We start from the raw sequence: 25,471 nt of genomic DNA on the forward strand, positions 1-25,471 counted from the left end.
ATGGATCATGCAACAGTCCAGCAGTCTCTGACCACGATGACTCCGGACTCTAACCCGACCACCGCGATGGTGCAGGCAGAATCGGGATTCGTCGGTAAAAACAATGTCGTTCCATCGGTTATCCCATGCCAGTCGTTCATCGCACCATTGCCGGCACAAACGCCTGTGTTAAACGCACCATTGGATGCTTCGCGGACAGTCCACTCTGCTGCAAACGACGTCGAATGTTACTCACGGATATTTCTTGTTGTGCAACAGACCGAATTCGTTGTGAGATGATTCGTCATGAGGCAGAGCGATCCATCACTGCCACTCTCACAATATGCCTGTCATCACGTTTGGTGGCGCAACGAGGTGGGTGGAGCCGGTCCCGTCGGTCCGTCGTTCCCTCTTGCGTCCGTCGATTACGGATCCGCATCGCAGTTGCCCGGTTCCGTACAACAAAATGGTTCAAATTGCTCTGAGCACTATGGGACTGAACATCTGAGGTCATCAGTCCCCTAGAACTTAGAACTACTTAAACCTAACTAACCTAAGGACATCACACACATCCATGCCCGAGGCAAGGTTCGAACCTGCGACCGTAGCGGTCGCGAGGTTCCAGACTGAAGCGCCTAAAGCCGCTCGCCATTCCGGCCGGCCTCCGTCCAGCATGACGACCGATCTCTCTGTAAACAACTATCCTTCCTTCGCCAACCTGCAAAACAAGCTCATAAGCCGCTGGCTGTCGTCTAACAGGCATCCTAAAGCAAAAAAACCTCACGATAGAACAATTCTATTAGATCCGTACGACCGTCTGTTCCCACTTCATACAGCGCTTCCAGGTGGTGTTACTGGTGCCTGAGATGAGCGCCTGCGCTGAGATGCCAATCATGTGAATCTCTCGTCGCCGCAAATGCATGCTACAAATTTCAAGTGGTTTGGATGCCTCTTTACGGTGTTGAATTTTGGGTGTCGGAATGCCGACACCAGGAGTTTGCTACAGACAAAGCTATTGACAACAAATATAGTGTACTTAGTGTTACTTGCGCTTTATTGATAAATCTGAGTCAGCTTTCTTCAGCAAGTACACGTACATGACTTCTCTGTAATTTACAATGAAGTGCGTGACACAGAGTTCATCGAACCAAATCCAAGATATTTCTGTACCGTTCCACTCCCGGATGGCGCGTGGGAAAAGCGAACTCTTAAATCTTTTCGTGCGAGCTCTGATTTCTCTCATTTTTTATGAGGACTTGCAGAAAAGTAATAGCTCCGATTTTTTATGCGAAAACTCTTGTTGTTGTTGTTGTTATGGTCTTCAGTCCTGAGACTGGTTTGATGCAGCTGTCCATGCTACTCTATCCTGTGCAAGCTTCTTCATCTCCCAGTACCTACTGCAACCTACATCCTTCTGAATCTGCTTAGTGTATTCATCTCTTGGTCTCCCCCTACGAGTTTTACCCTCCACGCTGCCCTCCAATACTAAATTGGTGATCCCTTGATGCCTCAGAACATGTCCTACCAACCGATCCCTTCTTCTGGTCAAGTTGTGCCACAAACTTCTCTTCTCCCCAATCCTATTCAATACTTCCTCATTAGTTATGTGATCTACCCATCTAATCTTCAGCATTCTTCTGTAGCACCACATTTCGAAAGCTTCTATTCTCTTCTTGTCCAAACTATTTACCGTCCATGTTTCACTTCCATACATGGCTACACTCCATACAAATACTTTCAGAAATGACTTCCTGACACTTAAATCTATACTCGATGTTAACAAATTTATCTTCTTCAGAAACGCTTTCCTTGCCATTGCCAGTCTACATTTTATATCCTCTCTACTTCGACCATCATCAGTTATTTTGCTCCCCAAATAGCAAAACTCCTTTACTACTTCAAGTGTCTCATTTCCTAATCTAATACCCTCAACATCACCCGACTTAATTCGACTACGTTCCATTATCCTCGTTTTGCTTTTGTTGATGTTCATCTTATATCCTCCCTTCAAGACACCATCCATTCCATTCAACTGCTCTTCCAAGTCCTTTGCTGTCTCTGACAGAATTACAATGTCATCGGCGAACCTCAACGTTTTTATTTCTTCTCCATGGATTTTAATACCTACTCCGAATTTTTCTTTTGTTTCCTTTACTGCTTGCTCAATATACAGATTGAATAACATCGGGGAGAGGCTACAACCCTGTCTTACTCCCTTCTTAACCACTGCTTCCCTTTCAAGTCCCTCGACTCTTATAACTGCCATCTGGTTTCTGTACAAATTGTAAATAGCCTTTCGCTTCCTGTATTTTACCCCTGTCACCTTTAGAATTTGAAATAGAGTATTCCAGTCAACATTGTCAAAAGCTTTCTCTAAGTCTACAAATGCTAGAAACGTAGGTTTGCCTTTCCTTAATCTTTCTTCTAAGGTAAGTCGTAATGTCAGTATTGCCTCACGTGTTCCAACATTTCTACGGAATCTAAACTGATCTTCCCGGAGGTCGGCTTCTACCAGTTTTTCCATTCGTCTGTAAAGAATTCGTGTTAGTATTTTGCAGCTGTGGCTTATTAAACTGATTGTTCGGTAATTTTCACATCTGTCAACACCTGCTTTCTTTGGGATTGGAATTATTATATTCTTCTTGAAGTCTGAGGGTATTTCGCCAGTTTCATACATCTTGCTCACCAGATGGTAGAGTTTTGTCAGGACTGGCTCTCCCAAGGCCGTCAGTAGTTCCAATGGAATGTTGTCTACTCCGGGGGCCTTGTTTCGACTCAGGTCTTTCAGTGCTCTGTCAAACTCTCCACGCAGTATCGTATCTCCCATTTCGTCTTCATCTACATCCTCTTCCATTTCCATAATACTGTCCTCAAGTTCATCGCCCTTGTATAGACCCTCTATATACTCCTTCCACCTTTCTGCTTTCCCTTCTTTGCTTAGAACTGGGTTTCCATCTGAGCTCTTGATGTTCATACAAGTGGTTCTCTTATCTCCAAAGGTCTCTTTAATTTTCCTGTAGGCAGTATCTATCTTACCCCTAGTGAGATAAGCCTCTACATCCTTACATTTGTCCTCTAGCCATCGCTGCTTAGCCATTTTGCACTTCCTGTCGATCTCATTTTTGAGACGTTTGTATTCTTTTTTGCCTGCTTCACTTACTGCATTTTTATATTTTCTCCTTTCATCAATTAAATTCAATATTTCTTCTGTTACCCAAGGATTTCTACTAGCCCTCGTCTTTTTACCTACTTGATCCTCTGCTGCCTTCACTATTTCATCCCTCAAAGCTACCCATTCTTCTTCTACTGTATTTCTTTCCCCCATTCCTGTCAATTGTTCCCTTATGCTCTCCCTGAAACTCTGTACAACCTCTGGTTCTTTCAGTTTATCCAGGTCCCATCTCCTTAAATTACCACCTTTTTGCAGTTTCTTCAGTTTTAATCTACAGGTCATAACCAATAGATTGTGGTCAGAGTCCACATCTGCCCCTGGAAATGTCTTACAATTTAAAACCTGGTTCCTAAATCTCTGTCTTACCATTATATAATCTATCTGATACCTTTTAGTATCTTTTAGTATCTCCAGGGTTCTTCCATGTATACAACCGAAAACTCTTAAAGCTTTTGAAATAAAACCAACGTTATTTATATTCAGCATCTTTACTCTTCAAGTGTACATATTTATTTCTCAGCATATTCTCCCTAGCGACGAACACATTTATCCCAGCGGCAGACTGGTTCGCTGATACTGACACATTAGAATTTTTGTCTTCGTTGACGGTGCCATAACCCTACTTTTGGTAGAACCGCTTCATCACGATCAAAGTGAGTTTCTCGAACGTGTTCTTCAAGTTTAGGAAGAAGATGAAAATCGGATAGGGCCAGGTCGTGACTGTTTGGAGAACGATCGATGACAGTGAACCGAAGGCGTCGGATTGTTGCAGAGGTCACAGCGCTAGCGTGTGGTGTGGTCTGGCATTGTCAAGCTGAAGTAGAGCGTACTCCATGTGCGAACAAACTCTTCTAATGGGGAACTCGTTTACAGGACGCTGTTGTCACGCACTGATACACTTACGTTACATAACGCCATGCCACACGTTACAATTCGGAGTCCTGTAGCGCCAGACGGCTGCAGATACGAGTGATTAGACATGAAGAACAAAAAACTGAAACATTAACAACGTTTGTTTCATTTACAAAGTTTTATCAATTTTCAGACAAAAATATTCTGAGGCATACTTTCCAACACGCTCTCATGCAATCACCATTTCCTCCTATGTAGGTGGGCATCAACGAAATATTTTCGCGTTCTGAGGAGAAAGTTGGAGATTAAAATTTCATAAAAATATCCTGCCGCAACGGAAAACACCTTTGTTTTAATGATCGCCTCCGCCAATTCTGTCTGATGCAGAGCCCATGCCGCACAGCAATATTCCAAATGAGCCTTGGACAGCATAGTTTAGGCTGTCTCTTTGGTAGACTTGTTGCGTCTTCTAAGTGATTTGGAAATAAAACGCAGTCTTTAGTTTGAGTTCCCCACATTATTACCTATGTGATGGTTTTGATTGATGTTATTCGTAATTATGATTCCTAAGTAATTAGTTGCATTCACAACCATTACATATGTACGTTTTATCATGTAATCGATTTTTTAGCGGATTCCTCCTGACTTAATTATTTACCGTCAATTGCCACTTTTCGCAAAGTTCTGTTATCTTGCCTAAATCATTTTGCAATTTGTTATACTCGACGTAATATTACACTACCAGCTGCAAACAATCTAAGCGGGCTCCTCAGAGTATCTGCTTCATCATTTATACACACTGCGCCACACAGTCAAAAGATAATTGTTTTGAAACCTCGTAATTGTCTCCCTGTCAGCTGCAAAAGATTGAAATCTGGCTCAAAGGTGCATACAGCCTTCCTCTGTAATGGTGTAAAAGCGTGGCGCCCTCGGTCTCGGCGACACTTCACACAGCAAGATGTCGACACATACGAAAAAAGACCTAAGCTGGCAAGTTCATGTAACCTGTGAAGTGGATTAATTGTGTTACATTGTAATCAAATTTCACCGCAAGTCTGTCCAACGCTACCGTGGTCGTGACATGCAATGGGATGGTCTTTCCACCCACTCCTTACCCAATTTCACCCCTTCATTTGATGCTTCGATGATGGTGACCAGAACCGCCCAGCATCGAAATCAGGTGGTTTTCTTATGGGTTGCGGAGGAAAACATTTTAGACACATTTCCGCTCAAAGTCTATACGAAAAGATCTCAGAGAGTGGCATAAATGGTGTTAATGACATCACCTCTTTTGTTGGAGCGCTGCTTCCCACACATTTCGCGACCGAAAACGACAGTTCGCAGTGCGGTATGCAACACCACGGCATTTGTGACAACCTTTGACACTGCTCACACCTCGTCGACGATGCCTCACTTTTCCAATGACGTTGTGTAGCTTGTATCGCATTGAGCGTCATCTGCTCCTTTGAAGTACATCGCGATCGGAGTTTTTGCTCTGGTAATTAGCGTAGAACCACTAGATACCATTCAAACCCTTTTGACGAAATGTAAATACGATACGAAACTGCGAAGGGAGTTTGTGATTTTTCAGCCCTCCGTCTCGCGCCCTTCTGTAACATGATAGTGTAAGGGTGCAACGTTGATAAGTGTGAGAATAAAGCGACAAATGGTCCTAACGCTTCCACTAATTCTGAAATGCATTCGGTGCCACCCGTGTAACTTTGCTGAGCACTTTAAAAATGTGTATCTACAGTCACAAAGACACCTATTCAGTTGAGTGAGGCTCTGCCGCTGCTCTAGCGCCTGATCTGCGGATAGGCGGAAACTAACAGGTGTCGTAACGGCAAAGTCCCCTCAGGCACTAGAGCAACAGCGGGATGCAACTTAAATGAATGGGTGTGAAATGTCTCTGTAGATGCCCATTTTTAAACTGCTCAACAGACATGCACGGATGGCAAAGAGAGTGTTGTCAGACTGGTAGTGGTGGCGGTTGAGAGCCACTCTTTGTCGTTTGATTCACGCACTTGTCAATGTCACACCTTCCATTTATCACGCCACAGGTGTGTGTTAAACAGAAGGACTGAAAATAGACAAAAAGGTTTTACTGTTTTGGATCAGGTATCAATTTCATCGAATATTTATGGCCGGTCCTTAATGGTTCCACTTATACACCAGAGCAAAATCAATGATCGCGGTAGGCTCTATAGGGGTCAGATCAGGGTCAATGCTGTGGAAGCCTTATCAAGTTCCATTTTGTGGCAGCCCTACGATGTACTTAGGGAAGGTTTGAATCACCTGCACGTTGGCGGCAGTGTCAATGGTTCCCACGAACGTCGTTTTCTTACACAGTGCACTACGAACTGTTGTTTTCGAGACGCGAAATATGTGACAGTCAAAGCCCTAAGAGAGGGGCTGGTTGCATTGACGGTCCTTACGCAATCCCCTAACGGCTTTCCCATCCTGAGTGGTAGTGCGACTCAAACGGTATCCTCGGCAACCCATAACAAAACTGCGTGAGTTCAATGCTGGACTTCGCGGTTCTGACCTCTACCGCAGAGCCATCGAAAGAAGCTGCAAATGGGGGTAAGTCGGGTGTGACGACGTTCCCACTGGGTGACACCACCATGGTGGTGTTAAAATTTGGTGCCAGAGTGATATCGTTAAACCCATCTTGTAGGTCTCATAAACATTTGAGCTCTGGACTTGTTTTGGAACGTGCCAACACCTTGCTTTTTGAAATGTCGCCGAGACCGACGCTGACTTCGCAGGGCGCCACGCGTTTGTTCTATAGCAGGGGAAATTTGTCGGCACCTTTGCGCCAAATTTTAAACATCTGCGTCATAATGGGAAACAACTTCATGGTCTCAAGGATCTGATCCGTTAACTGTTTTGTGTAGTATAGATTCGCAACAGCACAGGGCCTATACAAATTCCTTTGGGAAATGCAGATAGCCCTTCTGTTTTACTTACTACGAATTGCCATCTTTCTGATAGGAAATCAAGGATCCAGTCGTCCGATTCATATGTGCCGGCTGATTAGAAGACACTTGAGAGCAAGAGTGTCAGAAGTCTACTGGAAATCAAGAAATATGGAAGCAATTGGTCGATAGCACTCTTAATTTCGTACGAATAAACAGCTGGTTGTGTTCCAAAAGAAAGATATTTTCTGAATCTGTGCTGACTTTTTGTCAATAGATAGTTTCGTTCCTGTTAATTCGTAACATTCTAACACAGTATGTGGTCCAAATTCCTACTGAAAATCGAAGTAAATGACGTGGCCTGTAATTCAGCGGATTACTCCTATTTCCTCTCTACAATATTGGTGTGCCATGTTCAACTTTCCTCTCTTTAGGTATGGATTTTTTTCGAGAGAGCGGTTGTAAATGTTGTTGTATCAGCATACTCTGAAAGGAATTTAACTGGTTTAAACTCTGTACCTCAGGACTGGCCTTTATCAATTGATTTAAGCTGCTTCGCTAGACCGAGGATATCTACTTCTAAGTTACTAACGTTGGCAGCTGTTCTTGAATCGAATTCTAGAACATTTACTTCGTCACTAAAGTGATGAAATTACGAAAAACCGTTTTGCGTAGGTACTCTTTAGTGGCACTTCCATCGTAATATTAGCATTGATATCGAGCAGTGAAGGTACTGATTGTGTGTTGGTGCCGGCACACTTTAGATGCGGCCAGAATCTCTACGCGTTTTCAGTCATAATTCGAGACGTAGTTTCGTTGTGGACTACATTAAAAACATCTTGCTTAGAAGATCGCGCCAAATTTCGAGCTTCAGTAAAGTATCGGAATCCAGTTTGCATGATGGTTTCGCTGTTTATGCGTCAGTGTTCCGACCTGTTTAGTGACACATGTTGGATCAGTACCATCTCTTACTATTTTATTTAATATAAATCTCTCAACTGACGTCGATACTACTTCTTTGAATTGAAGCCACATCTGCTCGCTTCTATAGTGCCGAAGGAGTGTAGACTATCTCTTAGGAGAGAGTGAAGTGAATTTCTAATTGTTTTTTAAAATAGAAATATTTTGCGCTTGTATTACTATTATTTACATGTTACGTTATGCAGTCTTACTACAACGACGTTGTGGTCATTAATCCCTGTATCTGTCATGATTCTTCCTATTTGCTTAGGATGGCTTGTTGTTAAGAGAACAAGTATGCTTTCGCAAGCACTTACATTTTGAGTGGCGTCCTGAAATAATAGTCCACACTATTTCCAGGCAAGGCACCCAGTACGATTTCGGAAGGCATTTTACGCATACCGCCGTCTTTAAACATGTGTTTTCGCCAAAACGTCAAGTGTAGATTAAAATCACCACCAACCGTAATTGTGTGAGTGGATACCTATTTGAACTGAAACTCAAGTTTTCTTCGAACTGTTCAGCAACTGTATCGTCTGGGTATGGGCTCAGTAAAATTTATCAGTTTCTTCCCTTTGTCAAGTATAGCCTCTACCCACGTTACAGGAACTCTCTGTTTCAATTACAGAGTATGCTGTACATCCCCGAACGTAAGTGGTCAGCGCAGCTGACAAACGTTTGGGGGAGCCAGGTTCGATTCCCGGTATTGGTGGTGTTTTTCCTTCGTATGAGAATTTTTATTGGGTGCACTCAGCCTATTGGGGCCGACTGAGGCGCTACTCGATCGATTAGTAGCGGTTCCAGAGCCAAGGAAGCCGACTGCGATTAACAGTGTGCTCACCACAAGTCCCTCCATGTCGCATCCGATGACGGCATTGGCAGCGCGTGAAAAAGCTATCCGAAAGGGCCGAATGGCTCTTACATGGAAATTTATTTACTTTTCAACTACAATTTAAACTACCTCTAACAGTAATAAACACTCCACCACCAACCATATTTAATTTTTGCTTTCTAAACACCATTAGATGCATTGTAAAATTTTGGCAGAACTAATCTCCAGCTTTAGCCAGTGTCCAGTACCTTCACCGATTTCTGCTTCATGGTTTTCTATTACCGCTTGAAGCTCAGGTTCTTTCCCAACACAGTCATGAGAGTTTAAAACTACAATACCAATTGTTGCCAGGCCTGCTCTAGTCCTGCATATCCCCTGCACTCTTTGAGACTGAAAGCCTTTCTGCAATTTCACAAGCCCCGTAACTTAAAAGAGCGTGCAGTCCACTTCACATAGCCCCCGCTACCCGTGTAGTCATTACTTGTGTGTAATGGACTTATAACCAACTAAGCAGAACCCAAAAACCAACCACACAATGTCTCAAGTCGAGAAATGAGGGCTTTTTCTTTTCTTTTCTTTTCTTCTCTTTTCTTTTCTTTTTTTTTTGGTTTGATGCGACCCACCGTGTTCCGATCCTGTGTCAACCTCTCGAACTCAGAGTAGCACTTGCAACCTACATCCTCAATTATTTGACGCATATATTCCAATCTCTGCGTTCCTCTACAGTTCTGCCCTCTTCAGCTCCCTCTAGTACCACTGAAGTCATCCCCCGATGCCATAACAGATGTCCTGTCATCCCCTCCTTTCTTCTTGTTAGTGTTTTCCACATACTCCTTTCCTCCCAGATTTTGCGCAAAATCTCCAAATTCCTTACCTTATCAGTCCACCTTATTTTCAATATTCGTCTATAGCACCACATCTCAAGTGCTTCGTTTCTCTTCTACTCTGCTTTTCCCACAGTCCATATTTCACTACCATACAATGCTATGCTCCAAACGTACATTCTCAAAAATTTCTTCCCAAAATTCGGACCTATGTTTGATACTAGTAGACTTATCTTGGTCAGGAATGCTCTTTTTATCAGTGCTTTTCTACTTTCAATGTCTTTCTTGTTCCGTCCGTCACTGATTATTTTGCTCCTTAACTTCACCTACTTCGTGACCATCAACCCTGATGTGAAGTTTCTCTCTGTTTTCATTTCTGCTACTTCTCATTACTTTCGTCATTCTTTGACTTGCTCTCAGTCCATATCTGTGCTCAGTAAACTGTCCATTTCGTTCAGCAGATCATGTAATTCTTCTTCACTTTCATTCAGGACAGCAGTTACATAAACGAATCGTATAACTGATATTCTTTCACTTGAATTTTAGTTCCCCTCCTGAACCATTCTTTTATATCCATCACTGCTTCTTCGATGTGCAGATTGAACAGTAGGGGGCGAAAGACTACATTCCTGACTTACAGGCTTTTAAATTGCAGCACTTCGTTCTTCGTCGTCGACTCTTAGTACTCCCTCTAGTTTGTTGCACTTATTGTAAATTACCCGTCTCTCCCTACAGCTTACGGCTATTTCTCAGACTTTTGAACATCTTGCACCATTTTACATTGTCGAAACCTTTCTTCAGGTTGACAGATCCATTGAACGTGTTTCGTTTTTCTTTAGTGTTGCTTCCATCATCAAACCCAGCGTCAGAATTGCTTCTCTGATGCTTTCCCCCCTCCTAAAGCCAAGCTGATCGTCATCTAACAAATCGTCAGTTTTATTTTCCATTGTTCTGTGTATTACTCTTGTCAACAACTAGGATGCACGAGCTTTTAAACTGATAGTGCCATAATTTTTGCACTTCTCAGCTCTTGCAATCTTCTGAATAGTCTGGATGATATTTTTTCGAAAGTCAGACGGTATGTCGCCAGACTCAGACATTCTACACACCAACATGAATAGCGGTTTTGTTGCCACTTCCACCAACGATTTTAGAAATTCTTATGTAATGTTTTCTATCCCTTCCGCGTTATTTGATCACAGGTCTTCCAAAACTCTCTTAAATTCTGATTCTAGTACTGGTTTCTCTATCTCTTCCAAATCGATTCATGTTTCTTCTTCTATCATATCAGACAAATATTCTCCCTCATAGAGGTCTTCAATGTACTCTTTCCACCTGTCAGCTCTCTCCTCTCTATTTAATAGTGGAATTCCCGTCGTTGTTACCATCCTCGCTTTTAATTTCACCGAATGTTGTTGTGACTTTCCTATCTGGTGAGTCAGTCCTTCCGTCAATCATTTCTTTTTCGGTTTCTTCATGTTTCTCATGCAGCCATTTCGTCTTAGCTTATCTGCACATCCTATTTATTTCATTCCTCAGCGACTTATATTTCTGTATTCCTGAATTACCCGGAACATTTTTGTACTTACTTCTTTCATCGATATACTGAAGTATCTATGGTTTCTTCCCAGCTACCTTCTTTATACCTCTGGTTTTCTATCCAATTTCTGTAGTTACCCTTTCTAGAGATTTCCGCCGTACCTATTGAGCTGTTCCTTGTTGCTGTATCTTTGGAGGACTTCAAGTGTATCTAGTCATTCCTTAGTAATTCCGTATCCCACTTCTTTACATATTGACTCTTCTTGACTATGCTCTAAACTTCAGCCCACGCTTCATCACTACTGCATTGTGATCTAAATCTATATACGCTCCTGGGTACGCCTTACAACCCTGTATCTAATTTCAGAATATCTACGGCACCATGATTTAATCTAACTGAAATCTTTCCGTATCACCCAGCCACGTCGAAGTATACTTCCAACTTGTGATTCTTGAACAGGATATTCGCTATTTCTAAGTGAAATTTATTACAGAACTCAAATACTCCTTCTCCTCTCTCATTCCTTGTCCCAAGCCCATGTTCTCCAGCAATCTTTTCTTCCACTCCTTTCCCTACAACTGCATTCCAGTGGCACATGCATATTAGATTTTCATCTTCCTTTACGTACTGCATTACCGTTTCAATATCCTCATATTCCTTCTCTATGTCTTCATCTTCAGCTTTCGATATCGGCATGTATACCCGGACTATCGTTGTTTCTTGCTTGCTATCGATTCTGATAAAAACACCTGTCACTGAACTGTTCATAGTAACACATTCCCTGTCCTTTCTTCCAATTCATAACGAATCCTATTCCCGCTATACCATTTTTTTCAGCTGTTGATATTACCCAATGCTCATCTGACCAAAAATCCTTGTCTTCTTTCCACTTCACTTCACTTCACTGGCCACTACTATATCTAGATTGAGGCTTTGCATTTCCATTTTCTGGTTTTCTAGTTTCCCTACCACGTTCAAGCTCCTGACATTCCACGCCCCGACTCGTAGAACCTTATCCTTCCGCTGATTATTCAATCTTTTTCTCATGGTTACCTCTTACCTCCCCCTTGGCGTTCCCCTCCCGGAGATCCGACTGTGGGACTATTCTGGAATCTTTTGCCAATGGAGAGATCAACATGACGCTTTTCGATTACAGTCCACAAGTCCTGTGGATACAAGTTATGTGTATTTAATGTAGTCGTTTCCATCGCCTTCTGCATCCTCATGAAGTTGATCATTGTTGATTCTTCCGATTCTTCCGCCTTTAGGGACAGTTTCCCACCCGTAGGACAACAGAGTTCCCTGAACCTGTGTTCGTTCCCCCGCCCTCTTTGACAAAGCCGTAGGCAGAATGAAGGTAACTTCTCATGCCGTAATTTCGGCCGCCAATGCTTATTATTGATCAAAATATAAGCGGTGGTGAGTTTCGAACCCAGGACCAATAACTTTTTGAATACTAATCAAAGACGCTAGCCCCAGACCTCGGATAAATCGACGTGGCCATAAAACCATGTGATCCTCTGCTTGAGACCCTCCAACCGTCTATGTATCAAAGGTCCCATCGACGATGCTGCAGATGGTGAGCTATACCTCCAAATCACAAGCAAGTCTAAACAGGACGCTAATGTGATGTGATAAAAAGCCAATAGTCCCGCTGTTGCAAAATAATAAGTGCCCCATGACAGAGAAAAGAACTAATAATCATTATCATAAAATGTAGGACCATACTGAACTCTTACTAGATTCGTCGCTAACTTCCAAATTCCACTTAGTCTTGAGGTGGAGCTAAGGTAAGTCGCAAAAAATACAGAAACACTTCCTGATATTGAATTCCAGTATCAGAGGAATTTATCAGTAATTTGATGCGAAGGAGAAACTCGTTTGAGTTGAAAAGGTTTGCACAGGAGACGAATTCGTGACGGGCCGCAACTAACCAGGCAAAAGACCGATAGGCAAAAAAAGAAGTCCGGTTCTGAATGATTGGTTGTCTCGAGGTCAAGGATAACTTATATCAAAATATAAAATAACCCTGAAACATCTCCGAAATTTTGTGGAACTGTTCGGGCTCACCCTGTACAAAGTGTATTAATCAAATCCATACCTGGGGTTGCAGACCATGGAATGACGGGTGGAGCAAAACAAGGCTCAGAAGCGTTGATATAATCCTTCAGTTAATATCTCTAGATTTTTCACTCAGATTTATCATGGGTGGCGTAACTATATAATCTCCCAGTGCTGATCTTGGTGCTGCAACAGTCGTCTGTCGTACATTAATGGAGTGGCGGTAGTCTTTGAAGAAGGCCTTAAGAGCGCTAAAAATCGAAGTATGCCACGATGTGGCAACTAATGATATAAATGATGGGCAGCTGCAGTGAGTTGGATTCTTGTCTACATGAAGTCATTAATAAAGAAACACTTCTGAAATCGGTCCAGCTTCCGGATCAGCTGTTCAGGGAGATGTACCCTTATCAATTGCACTTTGTCCGACCAGCTGTCGCCTTTTCAAGTGGTTGGAGTGTGATAAACAGTCCAAGGTGCCTGCACTCCAGGACATATAGAAGCCACGTGTTTGGTATTGCGAAATGGCCGGTCTCATTGCTGAGATAGCGGATTTCGTTATATTCAGGTTTGCGTCACTTCCTTGACGAAATTCTCAATTCACAGTTTAGTTCTTTTGATTTCTTCTTCACTAGTAAGGATGATCCCGGTGTGTTTCCTTCTTCTTTGAGAGCTAGCTTCAGGCGAACTAAAGCGATATGCGAACGTCTTAGATGTTCCATAATACACTCGGTGTCTTCGGGATCGTGATCGCAATAGTTCTAATGAATAAACAAACACCGTCTCGTTCACATTTTCTTTCATTAATGATTATACTTCTCGTTACGTCCAGCAGAGGAGCTTCAGATCTGGCGCTGTAAGGAGGTGTTCGCAACAGTGATATGTTATTCATACCGATGTTGAGAATCTGCAGTTTGCAGTGCCAAATCCGAAGCTGATCTGCTGCTTTAATCGAAATCTATTATTATCACTGAAAGAAATACTAATCCAAACGGTGTTCATTCAAAAAAAATGGTTCAAATGGCTCTAAGCACTATGCGACTTAACTTCTGAGGTCATCAGTCGCCTAGAACTTAGAACTAATTAAACCTAACTAACCTAAGGACTCCACACACATCCATGCCCGAGGCAGGATTCGAACCTGCGACCGTAGCGGTCGCTCGGCTCCAGACTGTAGCGCTTAGAACCGCACGGTCACTCCGGCAGGTGGTGTTCATTCATTCATTATTGAATCTGATGTTGCTCTTACGCAGTAGCGTACAACATTGGTGACGAGCCGCCTCACATTGTTCAAGTGTTTAAGAAATATTATGAAACGCGTTGTAATCTACATCTGTAAGACTCAAACCACCTCACGGTGTAGGACGGAAGTAACTTTTGTACCACTGTCACGTCCTGTTTCTTCTGCTGCAGTTCCGAACGGTTTGCGGGAAGAAAGATTGCTGCTAAATCTCTGTTTGGCTCGAATCCCTCTCATTTTATCATCAGGGCACTCTTGAGACATATCTGACTCTAACTTAACTGTAAACCACACCGCGATGCAGAACGCCTTTCTTCCAGTGGCTGCCACTTAAATGGGCTGAACATCTCGATGACGCTTTCGTGCTTCCTGATTGAACCTGTAACGATACGTGCTGCTCTTTTTTGGAACTTCTCTGTTTCCTCTATCAACTATACCTGGTACGCCTCTTAGACCGAAGAGCAATATTTTCGTATTTGTAGTGTAGACTTCCTCTTTTGTTGATAGACAACATTTTCTAAGGATTCTTCCATTGAATCTCAGTCTGGCATCTGCATTACCACAATGAATTTTTTATGGGCGTTCCACTTCAAATCGTTCCATACACATACGCCAAGACATTTAATTGTAGTAACTGCTTGCAGTGTTTGTTTCTTAATCGCGTAATCATACAGTAACGAGTCTTTCTGTCTAAGAATAATCATTACATTACACATGTCTAAATTGAGGGTCAGTTTGCACTCGATGCATCTCTCGTCGATACCCTGCAGGTCCTAATGCATTTTCTCGTGCTGCGTTTTCTCTGTATGCAAAATCATCATCCGCGAAAAACCTCATGGAATTTCGAACGTTATCTTGTATGTCATTTACTCATATTTTGAGAAGTGTTTGTCTTGTAACACTCCCCTGGGGCACGCCCGAAGCTATTTTTATTTGTAAGGAGTTCTCGTCGTTCAGAATTAAGTGCTGTGTTCTGTTTGCTGGAAACTCTTCAGTCCAATCGTGATATGTGTTCGGCAAGCTCCTATATTGTTCATTAGGTGGCACTGCGGAACTGTATCGAATGCGTTCTGGATGTCAGCGAACACCGCATCCGTATGGGCGCCTGTGATTATTGCTTTCTGCGTCTCATGGGTGAACAGAGGGAGATGGGTTTCACAGAGTCCTTGCTTTCGGAACACATATTGATTCCTCCATAGAGGAGGTTGTAGAACTCGAGAAATTAAGTAATCCGGAGCACAAAGTACGTTCCAAAATTCTATAACAGGCCGACGTCAGAGATATTGACCTATAGTTCTATGTGTCTGTTCCTTTTTTGAAAACAGGGATGGCCTGTGCGTTTTTCTAACAATTAGGAAAGCATCACTCCTCCAGAGACCTACGATACATTGCTGAAGCAAGAAGATCAAGTTCTTTCGCGTATTCTATGTAGAATGACATTGGTATCATTTCACATTCATTTACCTTTCTTCCCATGAGCAGTTTCAGTTGCTTTTTTATCCCAAGGTCACTTATTTCGATACCCGTGATTTTGTGGTTCGTGTGACGATTTATACACTGAAGCGTCAAAGAAACTGATACACCTAACCAATACAGTGTAGGGCCCCCGCGAGCACGCAGAAGTGCCCCAAAACCACGTGGAGTGGACTCCACTAACGTCTGAAGGAGTGCTGGAGCGAACTGACACCATGAATCCTGCAGGGCTGTCCATGAATCCGTAATAGTACGAGGAGATGGAGACCTCTTCTGAACAGCCTGTTGTAAGGCATCCCAGATACGCTCATTAATGTCCATGTCTGGGGAGTTTGGTGGCCAGCGGAAGTGTGTAGCTGGAGCTACTGTGTAGCAATTCTGGACGTGTTGGGTGTCGCATTGTCCTGCTGGAATTAACCAAGTCCGTCGGAATGGACAATGGACATAAATGGATGCAGGTCATCAGACAGGATGTTTACGTACGTGTCACCTGTCAGACGCATCAGGGGTCTCATATCATTCCAACTCCAGACGCCCCACACCATTAAAGAGCCTCCACCAGCTTGAACAGTCTCCTACTGACATTCAGGGTCCATGGATTCATGAGGTTATCTCCATACCCGTTCTAGTCCATCAGCTCTATACAACGAGAATCATCTAACGAGGCAACATGTTTCCAGTAATCAATAGTCCAATGTTCCTGTTGACGGGCCCAAGCGACGCGTAAAGCTTTGTGTCGTGCAGTCGTCAAGGTTACACTAGTGGGCCTTCTTTTCTGAAAGCCCATATCGATGTTGTTCCGTCGAATGGTTCACACACTGACACTTGTTGACGACCCAGCATTGCAATCTGCAGCAAGTTGCGGAAGGATTGCATTCTGTCACGTTGAACGATTCTCTTCAGTTGTCATTGGTCCCGTTCTTACAGGATATGTTTCCGGCCGCAGAGATGTCGGGCATTTGATGTTTTACCGGATTCCTGATATTCACGGCACACTCATGAAATGGTAGTACGGGAAAATCCCCACTTCATCACTACGTCGAAGTTGCTGTGTCTCAACGCTTGTGCACCGTCTATCTCCACTTTCAAACGCGCTTAAATCTTGATAAACTGCCATTGTAGGAGCAGTAACCGATCTAACAACTACGCCAGACATTTGTTGCCTTATATAGGCGCTTCCGAACGTAGCGCCGTATTTTGACTGTTTACATATCTGTGTATTTGAGTACGAACGCATATACTAGTTTCTTTGGCGCTTCAGTCTAGGAGGAAGTTCAGTACAGTCTCCGCTTACTTCGCTCGTCGGTATCAGTACAGCGCAAGTGATAAATGAAAATACACTCCTGGAAATGGAAAAAAGAACACATTGACACCGGTGTGTCAGACCCACCATACTTGCTCCAGGACACTGCGAGAGGGCTGTACAAGCAATGATCACACGCACGGCACAGCGGACACACCAGGAACCGCGGTGTTGGCCGTCGAATGGCGCTAGCTGCACAGCATTTGTGCACCGCCGCCGTCAGTGTCAGCCAGTTTGCCGTGGCATACGGAGCTCCATCGCAGTCTTTAACACTGGTAGCATGCCGCGACAGCGTGGACGCGAACCGTATGTGCAGTTGACGGACTTTGAGCGAGGGCGTATAGTGGGCATGCGGGAGGCCGGGTGGACGTACCGCCGAATTGCTCAACACGTGGGGCGTGAGGTCTCCACAGTACATCGATGTTGTCGCCAGTGGTCGGCGGAAGGTGCACGTGCCCGTCGACCTGGGACCGGACCGCAGCGACGCACGGATGCACGCCAAGACCGTAGGATCCTACGCAGTGCCGTAGGGGACCGCACCGCCACTTCCCAGCAAATTAGGGACACTGTTGCTCCTGGGGTATCGGCGAGGACCATTCGCAACCGTCTCCATGAAGCTGGGCTACGGTCCCGCACACCGTTAGGCCGTCTTCCGCTCACGCCCCAACATCGTGCAGCCCGCCGCCAGTGGTGTCGCGACAGGCGTGAATGGAGGGACGAATGGAGACGTGTCGTCTTCAGCGATGAGAGTCGCTTCTGCCTTGGTGCCAATGATGGTCGTATGCGTGTTTGGCGCCGTGCAGGTGAGCGCCACAATCAGGACTGCATACGACCGAGGCACACAGGGCCAACATCCGGCATCATGGTGTGGGGAGCGATCTCCTACACTGGCCGTACACCACTGGTGATCGTCGAGGGGACACTGAATAGTGCACGGTACATCCAAACCGTCATCGAACCCATCGTTCTACCATTCCTACACCGGCAAGGGAACTTGCTGTTCCAACAGGACAATGCACGTCCGCATGTATCCCGTGCCACCCAACGTGCTCTAGAAGGTGTAAGTCAACTACCCTGGCCAGCAAGATCTCCGGATCTGTCCCCCATTGAGCATGTTTGGGACTGGATGAAGCGTCGTCTCACGCGGTCTGCACGTCCAGCACGAACGCTGGTCCAACTGAGGCGCCAGGTGGAAATGGCATGGCAAGCCGTTCCACAGGACTACATCCAGCATCTCTACGATCGTCTCCATGGGAGAATAGCAGCCTGCATTGCTGCGAAAGGTGGATATACACTGTACTAGTGCCGACATTGTGCATGCTCTGTTGCCTGTGTCTATGTGCCTGTGGTTCTGTCAGTGTGATCATGTGATGTATCTGACCCCAGGAATGTGTCAATAAAGTTTCCCCTTTCTGGGACAATGAATTCACGGTGTTCTTATTTCAATTTCCAGGAGTGTATTATTTCTGCTACAGAAATTTTAATAGTGGACAGCTTTGTCATAATGGTCTTAAGATAGGTAGACTAGTAGTAAAAGTTTTATCAAATTTAATACTAGTGCTGCAGTGCTATCTCCATCGTACCGGTGTGTCTTTTGTAAATGCTTTAAAATAAGAAAATAAAATATTCACGGAGGAAGGTTGCATCACATCTACGATAACAAGGGAATAACGAAAATAAATACAATCATAGACTTTAGAAATAATAAACAGAAAGCATCGAAAATTCTTCTGCTGTGTGTATCACTTTCAGTTAATTAAATACGTGTTCTCTTTGGAAGCTTAATTGCCAGGCTCAGAAGTCATTGCTGGACAGTGAGAAGCTTGGTAACACAGAACAGTATTCATAGATATCAATGCAAATAAATAATTTGCACGATAATGGTAATAACTATTGGACTTTGTTGAAAACGTGGATTACGTGCTTGATTTGTAAATCTTGATACGTGAATACGATTGTGTGCTAATGGCGGGAGCTCTCCGTCACCAAACCGATCACTTACAACCAGGTTAGCAGGCTGCAACATACCAAAAATATGTCATCGTATAGAGGATCACAGGGACAGTTATAGCACGTTCAAATGAAACGTAATCAAGCTACAATCACTTTTTATTCTGTTCGTCTCTGACTTAATCATGTCGAAAATCTGGATGCATGAGACGTAAAGTTGATTGCGCAAGAGTTGTCACATGCTCTTCGATATTCGGAAATGTGTCGATGATATTTTTCCTAAAGTCTGACAGTATGTCTCCAGTGTTACAGATTCTACGCAACAAATTGTATAATCATTTCGTTGCCGCAATATCAAATATTCCAAAGGAATAAGATATATCCCTTCTGCCTCATCTCATCTCAAGTTCTCAAAACCACTGTTAAGCTGTTGTACTGGATTCACTAGGTCATCCATACCGATTCCGGTATTATCTTAAGACTCGTCATCACACAAATCGTCCCACATGTAGTCGTTTTTCCTCCATAACGACTTCTATTTCTTTTTTCATTCCAATAACTGATTTCGAAAACTCTGACCATTATGTAATCCAAGTCGAATCTTCCTGTGTTTCTGCGCCATTCGAAAGCGTACCTCCTTCTTTTGTGATTCTTTAACAGTGTATTTGTTAATACCATCTGATATTAATTGCAGAATTCAGTTAGTCTTTCCCTCTCTCATGCAATTAAGCTTTCCCCTCTTTCATTTCTACTGCAAATCCCATAATCACCAATAAGCCTTTCTGCTATTTTTCCCTTTCAACCGCATTCCAGTACGCCATGATTATGAGAACTTCACCTTCCTTTACATACTTAATTTATCGCTCAGTATAATAATATACTTTCTCTATCGGCCCAACGTCTGGTTCGATGTCAACAAATATATCTGCACCATCGTTGTCGGCGTAGGTTTAGTGTCGAATCTGATGAGAACACCCTTATCACTGAACAGTTTCCCATTCATATGATTTACTAAGGTCATGTTTACTATTTGAATTATCCTAACAAATACAGATTAACATATAATTATTTCCAACTAACCGCCCTACCCTTCGCCTTTAACAGCGCAAATCCCATTGCACTCGTAACTTTGACGCCCTTGCCTCTAATCACACTGAAAATTTTCTTCACCTTTCTGTGTGCTAAATCAGCTTGTAATTAACCACCCAACTTTCTAATATTAGTTTAACATAAAAATGTTAATAATACAAAACTCGTAAATAATTATATGTTAATCTGTATTTGTTAGGATAATTCAAATAATAAACATGACCTTAGTAAATCATATGAATGGGAAACTGTTCAGTGATAAGGGTGTTCTCATCAGATTCGACACTAAACCTACGCCGACAACGATGGTGCAGATATATTTGTTGACATCGAACCAGACGTTGGGCCGATAGAGAAAGTATATTATTATACTGAGCGATAAATTAAGTATGTAAAGGAAGGTGAAGTTCTCATAATCATGGTGTACTGGAATGCGGTTGAAAGGGAAAAATAGCAGAAAGGCTTATTGGAGATTATGGGATTTACAGTAGAAATGAAAGAGGGGAAAGTTTAATTGCATGAGAGAGGGGAAAGACTAACTGAATTCTGCAATTAATATCAGATGGTATTAACAAATACACTGTTAAAGAATCACAAAAGAAGGAGGTACGCTTTCGAATGGCCCAGAAACACAGGAAGATTCGACTTGGATTGCATAATGGTCAGAGTTCCGAAATCAGTTATTGGAATGAAAAAAGAAATAGGAGTCGTTATGGAGGAAAAACGACTCCAGTATTAGAATCAGAATTTACAAGAGCTCTGAAATACTTCAGATCAAACGAGACGGATTGGATACATAACATTCCATCGATATTTCTAAAACCATGGGAGGGAGTTCTATGGCAACGGCTATTATAGATGGTGTCTAGAATCTATATGACTATGTACGAACGATTAGACTATCGGAAAAATATCATCAACGAAATTCCGATGACAGCAAGGGCAGATAAGCGCGCACAATGAGCTTAACATCACATGCATCCAACATGATGACAAGAATAATGTACAGCATAATGGGAAAAAATGAGGATTTGACAAATGAGCGAGTTGGTTGTACAGAGGTAAAGGCAGCAGAGAGGCAGTTCACATAATGCGCTTGATAATGACAGCATGCCTGAAGAAAAATCAGGATACATTCATATGATCTATCGACCTAGAAAAAGCATTCGACAAAGGAAAACGTTGCAAAAAAATTAGGAGTGAACTACAGGGATAAGCAAATAATTTGCGAGAACCAAGAAAGAAAACTGAGATTTGAACACCAAGAACGAGGTGCTCGGATTAAAAAGGGCATAAGACAGATATGCTGTTTGTCGTCGCTAGTGTTCGATTTGAACTTGGAAGCAGCAATGAGGGGAATGAAAGAAAGGTTGAAAAATGGGATTAAAATTTAGGGTGAAAGAACATCAATGATAAGATTCGCTCATGACACTGCTATCCTCATTGAAAGTGAAGAACAATTACACAATCTGCTAACTGGAACGAGCACCCTAATTTGTACAGTATATGGATTAATAGCAACCGGGGAAAGAGAAAAGTAATGAGAAGTAGTAGAAATGAGAATTGTGAGAAACCTAACACCAAAAAAACAAAGTAGACGTAGTTAAGGATTCTGCTTCCTTGGAATCAAAGTAACGCATGACGGACGAAGCAAAGAGAACATAAAAAGCAAACTAGCACAGGCGAAGAGAGCATTACTGGCCAAGATAAGTCTACTGGTATCAAACATAGGCCTTAGAATGAAGAAGAAGTTTCTGAGAACGTAAGTTTGAAGCGTTGCGTTGTATGGTAATGAGACATGGATAATAGGAAAACCGGAACAGAAGAGAATCTAACCATTTAAGATATGATGCTACAGAACAATGATGAAAAATAGTTAATCTGATATGATAAGCAATCAGGTCAGCCGCAGAATCGACGTAGAAAGAAATATACGACAAACACTGGCAAGAAGACTGGACAGCATGATAGGACATTACTTCAGATGTCAGTGAAATATCCACTATATTAGAGAGGACTGTAAAGCGTATAAACTCCGGAGGAAGATAGAGACTGAAGTGTTGTTGTTGGTGTGGTCTTCAGTCCAAAAACTGGTTTGGTGCAGCTCTCCATGCTACTCTGCCCTGTGCAAGCCTCTTCACCTACGAGTAACTACTGGAGCCTAAATCCTTCTGAATCTGCTTACTTAATTCCTATCTTGGTCTCCCTCAACGTTTTTAATCTGCCCAATTCTATTCGTTACCTCCTTTCTTGTTATGTGATCTACCCATCTAATCTTCGGCATTCTTCTGTAGCACCACATTTCGAAAGCTTCTATTCTCTTCCTGTCTAAACTCATTATCGTCCATGTTTCACTTCTATACATGGCTACACTCCATACAAATACTTCCAGAAAATATTTCTTACACTTAAATCTACATTCGATGTTAACAAATTTCTCTTCTTCAGAAACATTTTCCTTGCCATTGACATCTATATTTTATATCCTCTCTACTTCGACCGTCATCAGTTATTTTGCTGCCCAAATACCAAAACTCATCTACTACTTTACGTGTCTCATTTCCTAACCTAATTATCTCAGGATTGCCTGATTTAATTCGGCTACATTCCACTATCCTCGATTTACTTTTGTTGGTGTTCACCTTATATACTCTTTTCAATACACTGTCCATTCCATTCAATTTGCTGCCTCTGACAGAATTACTGTGTCATCGGCAAACCTCAGAGATTTTATTCCTTCTCCCTGGACATTAATTCCTACTCCTAATTTTTCGTTGTTTCCATTACTGCTTGCACAATATACAAACAACCTTAATAGCGTCGGGGATAGTCTCACTCCCTTCTCCATCAATGCTTCCCTTCCGTGCCACTCGACTCTATACCAATTGTAAATAACCTTTCGCTCCCTGTATTTTACCCCTGTCAACATTATCAGAAGCTTCCTCAAAATCTACAAATCCGAGGAACTTAGGTTTGTCTTTTCTTAACCTATCGTCTATGAGTAGTCGTATGGTCAGTATTGCTTCGCTTGTTCCTACATTTCTCCAGACTCCAAACAGCTCTTCCCCGAGGTCGGCTTCTGCGGGTTTTTCCAATCTTCTGTAAAGAATTCGTGTTAGTATTTTGTAACCGTGACTTATTAAACTTACAGTTCCGTGTTTTCACATCCGTCAACACCTAATTTCTTTGGAATTCGAATCATTATATTCTTTTTGACGTATGCGGATATTTCGGCTGTCTCGTGCATCTTGTTCACCAAATGGAAGGGTTTTGTCATGGCTGGCCCTCCCAAGTCTATCAGTAGTTCTAAGGGAACGTTGCCTACACCTGGGGCCTTGTTTTGACTTAGGTCTTTCAGCGCTCTTTCAAATTATTCAAGTGATATCATATCTCCCATCTCATCTTCATCCACGTCTTCTTTCATTTCCATAATATTTCCCTCAAGTAGATCTCCCTTGTATAGTCCCTCTAAATAGTGTTTCCACCTTTCTGATTTCCCTTCTTTGCCGAGGATGGTATCCCATCTGAGCTCTTGATATTCATGTAGGTAGTTCTACTTTCTCCCAAAGTCTCTTTAATTTTCCTGTATGCGGCATCTACCTTACCCGTACTGATATACGTTTCTACATCGTTATAGTTGTCGTCTAGCCATTACTACTTGGCCGTTTTGATCTCATATTTTAGTCGTTTGTATTACGCTTCACCTGTTCCATTTACTGCAGTTTTATATTTTTTTTTCCATTCATCAATGAAATCCAGTATCTCTTGTATTACCCAAGGATTTCTACCAGCGCTCGTGTTTTTACCTGCTTGATGCCCTGTTGCTCCTCGGAGGTTCGAATCCTCCATCGAGCATGGGTGTGTGTGTTGTCCTTAGCGTAAGTCAGTTTAAGGTAGTGTGTAAGCCTAAGGACAGATGACCTCAGCAGTTTTTCCCCATAGTCCTTACCACAAATTTCTAATTTTCTCTGCTGCTTTCTCTATTTCACCTCTCAAAACTACCCATTCTTCTTCTACTGTATTCCTTTCTCCTGTCCTTCTCAAACATTCATTAATGCTCCCTCTAAAATTCTCTGGAACCCATCCTTTTTTCAGTTTACCCAGGTCCCATATCCTTAAATTGCCACCTTTTTACAGTTTCTTCCGTTTTGATCTACTGTTAATGGCCGATAAATTGTGGTCAGACTCCACATCTGACCTTGGAAATTTCTTAAAATTTAAAACCTGGTTCCGAAATCTCTGTCTTACCATCAATCTGAATCCTTCAGGTGTCTCCAGGTCTCTTCCACGTATACAGTCTTCTTTCAAGGTTCTTAAATCAAGTGTTAGCGATACTTAAATTATGCTTTGTGCATAAATTCTACCAGACGGCTTCCTCTTTCATCCCTTTCCCCTAAGTCAATATACACCTACTACTTTTCCCTTTCTTTCTTTTCCTGCTATGGAATTCCAGTCCCCAATGACTATTAAGTTTTCGTCTCCCTTAACTATCTGATTAATTTCCTTTATCTCATCATACAGTGCTTCAGTCTTTTCATCATCTGTGAAGCTAGTGATTTGTACTGGAATACATGAAAGAAATATGGATGTAGGTAGCAGGTGAAACTCTGGTATAAAGAAGTTAACGCCGGAGGAGAATTCGTAACGAGCCGCATCAAACGAGTCAGTGATAACGAAAAACAGAAAGAAGTACGCTTGCCTGGAAAAACCATTCTCAGAGTCAAAGGCGTAATGAACAGTTTGATCTTTGCTACACAACCATAACTACTCATAATTAGGACAAGTCTGACAGCGTACAGCACCAAACAAGAATAACTAAAAGCACAGTAACTTGACACGTGTCATGAAACAGCTTTCTGAACAATAAACTACTGTCTTGTCTACTCCACATGTTCTGTCACGGAACATTAACAATAAACCTTAACAGGCAATGTAACACTGTGCAAAACGAGGATACGTAATGTCTCATCTACAAGAGCTCTATCATTAATAATCGCCAGTTAACAAAATCCTTTTAAAAGCAAAGTGATAGACATATGGAGTTAGTTGCACTACTCTTTTGTAACACTGCTAAGAATGTTAAAATCTTCCATATTTAATTGTTATTTCAGTAAGCGTGAAATGATCAAACTTCAGAAAGAGTAACCATACCTGTTCTTTTCAGCTTATTTTCTTTCAGTCATAATTTTTTGTCCTTCCTTTGATATTTCAGCTACTCGCAGTATTTGGTTTCAAACGTACGCTGAAAAAACTTTATCTTACTATCAAAAACAACAGATAG

The 25,471-nt window shown here is 42.5% G+C and overlaps 1 protein-coding gene across 1 annotated transcript in view; it reads left to right on the top strand.

Annotated features, from left to right (window-relative positions):
• The window catches only part of LOC126176063 (membrane-bound alkaline phosphatase-like), a 160,989-nt gene that overhangs the window by 8,760 nt on the left and 126,758 nt on the right, over positions 1-25,471 (top strand). The window lies entirely within an intron of this gene.

Source organism: Schistocerca cancellata, chromosome 3 (assembly GCF_023864275.1).
Source record: "Schistocerca cancellata isolate TAMUIC-IGC-003103 chromosome 3, iqSchCanc2.1, whole genome shotgun sequence".
Classification (NCBI taxonomy): Eukaryota; Metazoa; Arthropoda; class Insecta; order Orthoptera; family Acrididae; genus Schistocerca; species Schistocerca cancellata.